Source organism: Etheostoma cragini, chromosome 23, assembly GCF_013103735.1.
Source record: "Etheostoma cragini isolate CJK2018 chromosome 23, CSU_Ecrag_1.0, whole genome shotgun sequence".
NCBI lineage: Eukaryota > Metazoa > Chordata > Actinopteri > Perciformes > Percidae > Etheostoma > Etheostoma cragini.
In genome coordinates, this window is record NC_048429.1 from 15,636,258 (window position 1) to 15,644,927 (window position 8,670).

The window sequence follows — 8,670 nt, forward strand, 5'->3', positions numbered from 1 at the left end:
TTCACACCCTGTTTTGTTAGTAATTACTACACACAGGCCTGAAATACACACACACCGGCTGAGGACCTATTCATGCACAAATGGAGAGATGTCAGAGTGGGGGGCTGTCAGTGCTAGACGAGCACCCTGAGCGGTTGGGGGGGGGGGGGGGGGGGGGGGGGGGGGGGGGGGGGGGGGGGGGGGGGGGGGGGGGGGGGGGTACGGTGCCTTGCTCAAAAGGCACCTGACAGCACCCAGCAGGTGAACTGGCGTCTCTCCAGCTACCGATCCACACTCTGTAATAAGGCCTGTACAGGGACTTGAACCAGTGACCCTCCGGTTCCCAAACCAAATCCCTGCCACTCCAATCTAATTACCCCAATGTTGTTTTGGATAATTAGAATTGGGTAGTTATAAAGAACATTGATATAGGAAAACGGGCAAATTTGACAGAGGACAACTTGAGGGTTAACAAATGCATGTATGTATATGCATGCAGTATTGTATTTTAAATCTGCCTTTAAATAAGATATTTTATGGATAGGAAAGCTTTAAAATCGCTACTCAGCAATTCAACTGCCAAATATGTTTGTGCAATGAATAAACTTTTGATCGTGACTTGGACTCCTAACGATCACATAAAACTATGTAATCAAGAAAAATAATTGTTTTGCACATTATGTTTTGGTAGTTAACTCCTATTTATACTTTGTGTTCTTAATGACACGGATCTATATTTTGAATTAATTCATTTTTGTCATTTTGTATTTTATTTTAATGGGTTTCAAAAGATGTGTTTATTATTTCAAACTTTGCTATTTATATAGTATGTTATATTGTTTTATTATAAAGGGGAATTCAAAAAGTTCAAACGGGAAAAGTATGAAGCTGAAATATCACAGTTCAAGGTGTTTTCAGTGTGGATTTCATTAACTGTCTCTGTTGAGGTTCATCTAATGCAACTTCTTTCCAAAAGTCAATGAGGAATTACGTTACATAATTGTGATTTCAATAATGACCAAAATAATCATGATTATGATTTTTTTCCTTTCCCTTCCTTCCTACTGCCAGGACCCTTTCTACAATCTGTAGCCGGTCCAATGAAGTGCAGCAGTTGCTGAATAGCATTTTTTTGAAATTATGCAAGTATAAATACATAAATTAGGTCAATTTAATTATGCAAAATGGGTCATAAGAATGCACTGAATGAACTCATAGTCCTCTGTGTGTCCATTTAGACAAGACAGTGTTGGGACTTCTACTCGTGTCGCGTTGCATCAGCGACCCTGGACCTGTCCTGCTCTATTATTCAAAGACAACTAGACACTGTGATGACATCAACAATCGCTACCATTTTAGTGATCGGCATTCTAACTAATCAATACTGACGCGTGTTAGATTCTGCTTCACATTCTTGGCAGATGATCCTGTTGTCTTTGTTCTTGGAGTGCAAACAGGTTTTATTTTTTCTAGCCGACCGAGTTGAACATGGACACTAGACGCAAATTGAATTCCTATTATGATCAATGCATAAAAACAAATGAAGGGTGGGGGGGGGGGGTATAGGACCAGAAAGGTTCTTCATACCACTTTTATACATGAAAGAGATATTTAAGGTGCTGATTTGTTGTTTATACGTTGTATTTTTATTGCCTCTAAATTTTACGTTCTTTTTTTTTTTTTACATGATATGATCAATAAATTGACCAAAAAATGAACAAAAAAAATATCGCAGAGGTATATGTTAAAAGCTAAAACAAGTCATGTTTTCAGTTTGGGATATTTTGTGCTCTTTTTTAAAGTATACATGTTGTAAATGTTGCCTGTTTTTACAACTGTTTTTTACCATAGACCGTTAATATTGATATACAGTCTATGGTTTTTACCTTTTCTGGACACACTATGATAGAAGCACATGTAGTTAATAGAAATCACAAGTTGTAAATACTGTAGGGCAGGGCAATATATCAATATTATATAGATATCGTGATATGAGACTAGATCTAGTCTTAGATTTTGGATATCCTAATATGACATAAGCGTTGTCTTCTCCTGGTTTTAAAGGCTGCATTACAGTAAAGGGATGTTCTTTTCTGAACTTACCAGACTGTTGTAACTGTTCTGTTATTTGTCTTTTCCCCACTTACACATTATATCCACATTTCTGATGATTATTTATCTAAAATCTAAGTGTGAAGATATTTTTGTTGTTTGCAGCAATTTCCAACCCAAGAATATCGCCGCAATATAGATAGAGGTATTTTATCAAGAATATCATCATTTCTGATTGTCTCCCTATTGCCTAGTCCTAGTTGTAAAAGTTTTTTTGTACTGAACTAAATGCTCAAGCAGCTGTGTCTGGAAACATTCCTCCGTGTTTACAGGATCTTCAGCGAGACACTGCACCCCCCGTGGACGAACCCCTGAATGCTGACCACCACGTGGACGCAGAGAAAATAATAAACTTCCGCTGCAGGGATCACAACATTTCACATGAAATGTGAAGAACACAAACAAGCTAACTTTTAAATGTTCCAGAACTGTAGACCATTACAACAACAGGCTTAAACTGACAACATCAGTTACACAACTTACAGTTCTCAAAGACGCACACAATCTCAGCCGATTATCCTCCGGACAGCTAGTCCCTTTTTCTTTTCTCTCACTTTTTTCTCCGTGTGCCGTGCGCGCCCACTCACGGTGTGAGGCGCGTGTCCGCGCTATTCTCCAACATGCACTTACAGTTACACCTTAAAGACGGGCTTTAGTACAAATCTAAAGTAACGAGCCAGTTTTGTAAAATTTAAAAAGTAGAGAGTACTGATAATCGTGTTAAAGTAAAAAGTCGCCAAAAAAAAATATTAGAGTAAAGTAAAAATATCTGAAAAATCTTCTTGAGTACAGCAATGAAGTATTGGTACTTTGTTACTTCCCATCTCTGCGAACAACACACACAGAAACGGTTCTCACTGTTTTTTTAGTAAAAAGTAAATTAAAAGCAACATCTTTCCAAAAATCAATTGGTAATCGTGTTAACCCTTCTGTTGTCTTCGGGTCAAATTTGACTTTTCAAAAAGTGTCAAGATCAGAAATGTGTCTCTCTTTCAATCAACTGTCCTTTAATGAACATGGATGGTTCTATAAAACACTATTCTCAAGTAAATTGAATTCACTACTTTCATTTAATTTTGGCTGTTTTATTCAATTTTATAGCATATTTCTATTTTGGCTGTTTTATTCAATTTTATAGCATATTTCTGCTTGTTAAACTCCAAAATTAGAGGTTTAACACTTGTGTTGTCTTCAGATGAATTTTTTTGATTGCATTTTCTAAAATTGTTGTCACTTTTTCAATGTACTGGATCCTTTTTTAATGTTTTTTCCAAAGTTGTTTGAAATTTCTATTGTTGACATTTTCAGCTTATTTCAAAGGCCCATTCTTTTTGATGAAAAAACTGCAAATGGGTTAAACAGGGTTCAAATATGTCAAAACAATTACAAGTGATAATCAGTCAAACAAAACCACAAAAAAAGCAACAAAGATATTAAAAAAAAGTTTCAGGAATGTCTAAAAATTTTTAAAATGTGCTTCCATTTCTTTAGCTGGGAAGACAACCCAAGGGTTAAATAAAAGAGTGGGTCAATAATATGATCATGATATTTTTTTTTTTCCATCATTGAGAAAAAGAAACTCTGACGCACACGGTTCCTTTGTGTCCATTACAAGTGTTCTCAATGAGATGCAACCCGCAGGTAGAACAACAGGCAGTTGCTTCCATTCTACAGTCGGTTACAGTTGGAATTTGATGTGTTGGAAAACTGCCAGATGCTTCTTCACTAAGTAAGTTTACACGGCCACCAATTTTACACTATTATTCCATATAACAATATTCTTACTTTGATAGAGGTCATGTAAACAATGTATTTTTGGTTGGATATTCCAAATGAGGCCTTTTTCCGATTATAGCATTTTCCGATTAAGACATGAGGGTTATGCCGGTAATATTCAGGTTTTAGAGGCATTGTTTGGACATGTATACAACGCCTTCGGAATATGCGTCTCCATCGGGGGTTTTCCCACATGATCAGCTCTGTGCGTTGCTATGGTTTCTGTACCCAAACCAACCAGCCAAACAAGGCTGGAGACCCGATAAGAAGGAGAAACACAGCTACTTGTAAACGTTATCAAAGATCTTGGATATGCACACACATTGCTACGGCAACCTTTTCAAGCTGTGTCCGGACGGTCCACCAATCTGTTGACGCTAAAAAATATCCTGTTTTGCATGTAAGTAAACAGCTTAGTTGGAATATTGTCTTTTTCGGAATGAGGGCTAAAGCGGAATTTTATGTGCATGGAAACGTAGTCAGTGTGTCTTTGGTTGCGTGATATCCACTCCTTTTCAAACTGACTCTACATCATTTCATCAGCCCGCACCAGGAGCTCTTCAGCCAACCCCGTACACCACTTGTCTGAACCTGATGATGTCATGCTGATGTCATCAGGGTTATCTCACCTTGGGCTGAAGAACTGACCAGAGAGCCTGTGTTACAAACTTGGAGCTGCGGAGTTGGAGAAATTTAGTGAAGGGACAAATGAAAGACACTATTGAGAAGCATTATGGGAAAAGCAGCATCCGTACTAAAGACTTAAAGTCAGTACATTTCAGTGTAAGCTAGGGCTATGCAATTAATTGAAATTCGAAGCGCTAAATTCCTTTTTCAACTCCTAACGGTCACACAAGTAAACTCTTATTTTGTCTTGTGTTCTAAAGAAATAAAATATTTTCAATCGGCAGAAGTATTAAGCGAAAAATTCAGTTTCAAGGTGTTTTCACTGTTGTTTTGTTTTACTAGTTTTAACTTCAATAAATGCAACAAAGTCAATGAGAAATCGGGGTAAATAATCCTGATTTAAATATTGACCAAATATTTTTTTTTTACCATAATCAAGCAGCCCTAACGTATGCTTCTTCAATTTTTGTCTTTTTTTTTTTTTTTTGTCCGATCCATGTCCCCCATCTTTGTGGAAGTGCAACACTAAATGACTGGAGTAACTCCTTAAACTAGAGGGATTTATAATGTAACTTTAATCAATTTCATTACAACTTATAAAACCTAGAAACTCCATTTCCCATATTTCAGATATAGACATTTTTTAAAGGGGTCAAATTTTACCCGAGGACAACAGGAGGGTTAAAAAGGAAATATTGCACATATATGTAATTAAATGATTAAATATTGAACAGTAATGAAATTGCACAGAATTTCTAGTTGACAATAAATATAACAATTACTAAAATAATCGTTAGCTGCAGCCCTGTTACTGTCTAAGATTAGAAACTTAAAACGCTGTCTGACAAAGACATAGGTGGAGCTTCTCTAAGGGAAGACATTGCCACATCTGTCTAACGGTTACGTAAGCGAGGTGCACAGAGAACAGAGCGGGTCTGAAAGTGGACCCAGTCACTGTGTGGCAACGGGGTATTTTTAGCAGTCAGAAGACCAATGATAGAAACTGAACTCACCACTCCCAGTAACTGAACCAAAGCAGAGACATTCTCTTGGCTGAGTCTGGTCTTTGTTTCCAGCCTGTGAGCAGTCTCTCTGCCGTACGTGGCTGCGATCAGGGTCTGTCGCTTAAATGCTTAACTTAACAAGGGCTTAAGAGGATGAACATATAATGTCAAAAAAAAGGGCAACAACTGAGCATGTGTCTGAAAAGCAGCCAAGCCTAGGATACCCCTCTCGCAACATAACCGGTACTTTCTGGAATAATTGATGTTGTCTGGTCTATAAAATGGAGAAGAACGTCTGACGGTGTTTCCCAAAGCCCGAGATTTTGTATAGGGCTGCAACATAGTCCATTAATCTGACGATTACTTTCTTGAATAATTGACTAGTTCTTCACTCTATAAAATGTCATATAATTGTGAAAAATGTCAATCACATTTAAGGACAAGAGGACATCCTCAAATGTCTTGTTTTGTCCACAACTCAAAGATATTACGTTTAATGTCAAAGAGCAGAGAAGGAAGTACAACATAAACAATTAAGAAGCTGGAATCAGAGATTTATTTTGTTGCTTTTTTTCCTCATGAAAAAAGAACCCAAACCGATTATTCCAAATAGATGCCGATTAATTTAATGGTTGACGACGAATTGACAAGTCTTTGCAGCTCTACTGTCCTCCATTGATAAGAAATCCAGATTCAACACTAATGCTCTTTGATTGGGATTTTCTGTGTGCTTTCTGAGTTTTTTTCAAAAAAATGTCAGCATTCAGAATTGTATAAAAAAAAAAATGATTCAGATGGATTAATCAATTATCAAAACAGTGGCCGATGAATTGGACAGTTAACAATGAATTGATTCATCTTTGCAGCTCCACTACTACACCCACAATAATACAGATGGTTTACAAATTCCTATCTTTTGCTATGTTTCCGAGCCCCTGAAACAGAGACCTTTGGAGACATCACTGATGCTTGTTATTGCCATTTCTTGATTGCCAAGTTACTTACAGAATCAAACAGAGGTAGGCTGCATTCAACAACAGTAACTTCGATGAGAAAGGGATGACACAAAAGAAAGGGAGAAAAAAAATTGAGTTTCTGTTGTGATACTGAGGCTAGCCCGTCAAGTTTTTGGAGTTAAGTTAAAATTTAATTCAACAATTTAGCAGGAGATTTTCAACCAGAGCACAGCAGCAGTTTGAGCCTCCATAGAAGTGGATTATTGCCAATGGGAGTTCTAAGAAAAAAGTCAGAAGTTTAAACTCAGAATTTTGAGTTTCTGAGAAAACATTCAGAATTCTGAATGTAATGTCAGAGGTTTAAACTAAGTCTGATTAAGGAGGGGAAAAAAAGTCAGAATTTTTAATTTAAGTTTTAGGGGCCAGAATGAATGTGGATTCTAAAGTTTGAAGACAGATTTCTGAGAAGAAATTCAGAAATTGGAATCCACATTCATTCTGGCCCCTTAAACTGACTTTTAACTCAGAATTCAGACTTTTTTTTCTCGCATAAAATCAGACTTTAAACTCAGAACCCCCCATTATTTCTGGCATTTTCCGCACCCCTTAAACCGCCGCTAAACTCAGAATCTTGACTCCCCCCCCAGAATTCTGACTTCAAACTCGAAACTCATCCATTTTTCACATGGCCCTAATCCTCTTCCATAAGCCTGTGATTACACTCATAACATATTTATTAGCCCTAGTGGGCCCTGCAGCAGGCCACACTCAGCAAGCCACCGTCTGTTGGCTGTTACATAAAGACATGAGCCATCTATTATACCGTTATTCATATTCCTCCTCTGTTTATCCCTTCCACATAACATAAACTTAATGACTTGTGACTTAAAACGCAAGGAGCAGAGACAAAAACAGTCTAGCCTACATGATGCAAAGCGGAAAACAATAATAATAGTCGCCTTTGTGTCAGTCAACGGGGAAAGGCAGCACACTGTGAACGCAACACAACACAAATTGGAGTTTCGAGCCGTAGTATTAACTGGTGCCTTCAGCGCAAACGTGTGGCCGATTTATGAGCGTAATACGACACTAAATGGTCCCCGTGCGCCAGACTATAGCCTGTTTCTCTTACAGAACTACAGACGCGTTTGGCGCGTTTACCCTGCTGTCTTGACTTCAGGCAACACCCAGAGGAAGCGCTCCACAAACAGCTGCTGTTGCTCTTCTTCTCGTGTGTTAGTTTGCTAACTATGAATGTATCTGAGAAAAAGGGCCAAGGAGAAACAAAAAGGGAAAGGGAGTCTTTGGGAAAGTCACGCAAACTCCTACGTTTTCTACATTAGCTTGAAAAAAAACCTCTCGATTCCATTTGACATCAAAGCAACCCGCCGTCAAACATCAAAATGAGGCAGCAGATCACATTCGCTGGTATATTTATGAAAAGTGTAATAAATGTAGGCCTAAGTGTAAGTAATGTGTGAATGTTGGAGGGGCTTACCTGATGTTTCGGAGTGGCGGACAGCTCCAGAAGCTAGCAGGCGGACTAGTGGAGACAAGAGTTGGAGACCCTTTCCATTTAACAAGCGAAAAGACTGAGTGGAAATTTCCATGTGCCATGTGATGCTGCAGAACTCGGGAAGCGTCGTGTTACACCGCCAATCATTGCTGGGGGCTCCTTATTCTCCTAATCACCCCCCCCCTTTCCTTCCAGGTAGACTATACTCATTGGGGGGGGGACATCTTTGAATTGACTTAAAATTACATTCTAAGTGGATTCATTTTGGTCTAATTGTTTCCCATTTTTTCATCACAAATGCGTTATCTTAAGATAGAACAATCAGTATGCAATGTGTATACAGGCTAAAGGGTGTTTGTGTAACGTTTCAGATTAAATGAAAAGATAAGGTTATGATTGGGCCCGATTACTGCCTGGGATCCTTTGTTTACATTCCGCCCGGCCACGTTGTCGCTGCTCTCACTGCTCAGATGCGTTCAAGGGAAATTAGGAAAGGAAAGGAGGCAAAACAAAGGGGTTTTAATTTACAGTTTTTCTCAATTGTTTACACACAAATACTGGTACTTGAGACACAATGACCACAACATGTAACTCAGTCACCAACCCCCTGAACCAATTCCGACAAACTACAAGCACAATTCCTGCGCTACACTCAGACTGCAGTTCTAAAACACACTTTTTTCAAAACACTACACACAAT

At 38.4% G+C, this 8,670-nt stretch overlaps 1 long non-coding RNA gene across 1 annotated transcript in view; it reads left to right on the top strand.

The window, feature by feature from the left end:
• The first annotated feature begins 4,275 nt into the window (after positions 1–4,275).
• LOC117938667 overlaps positions 4,276–8,670 on the top strand; it is a 4,947-nt gene continuing 552 nt past the window's right edge. The window contains exon 1 of the long non-coding RNA XR_004655465.1: positions 4,276–4,353. This is a non-coding gene — a long non-coding RNA (uncharacterized LOC117938667). The remainder of the gene's footprint in view (positions 4,354–8,670) is intronic.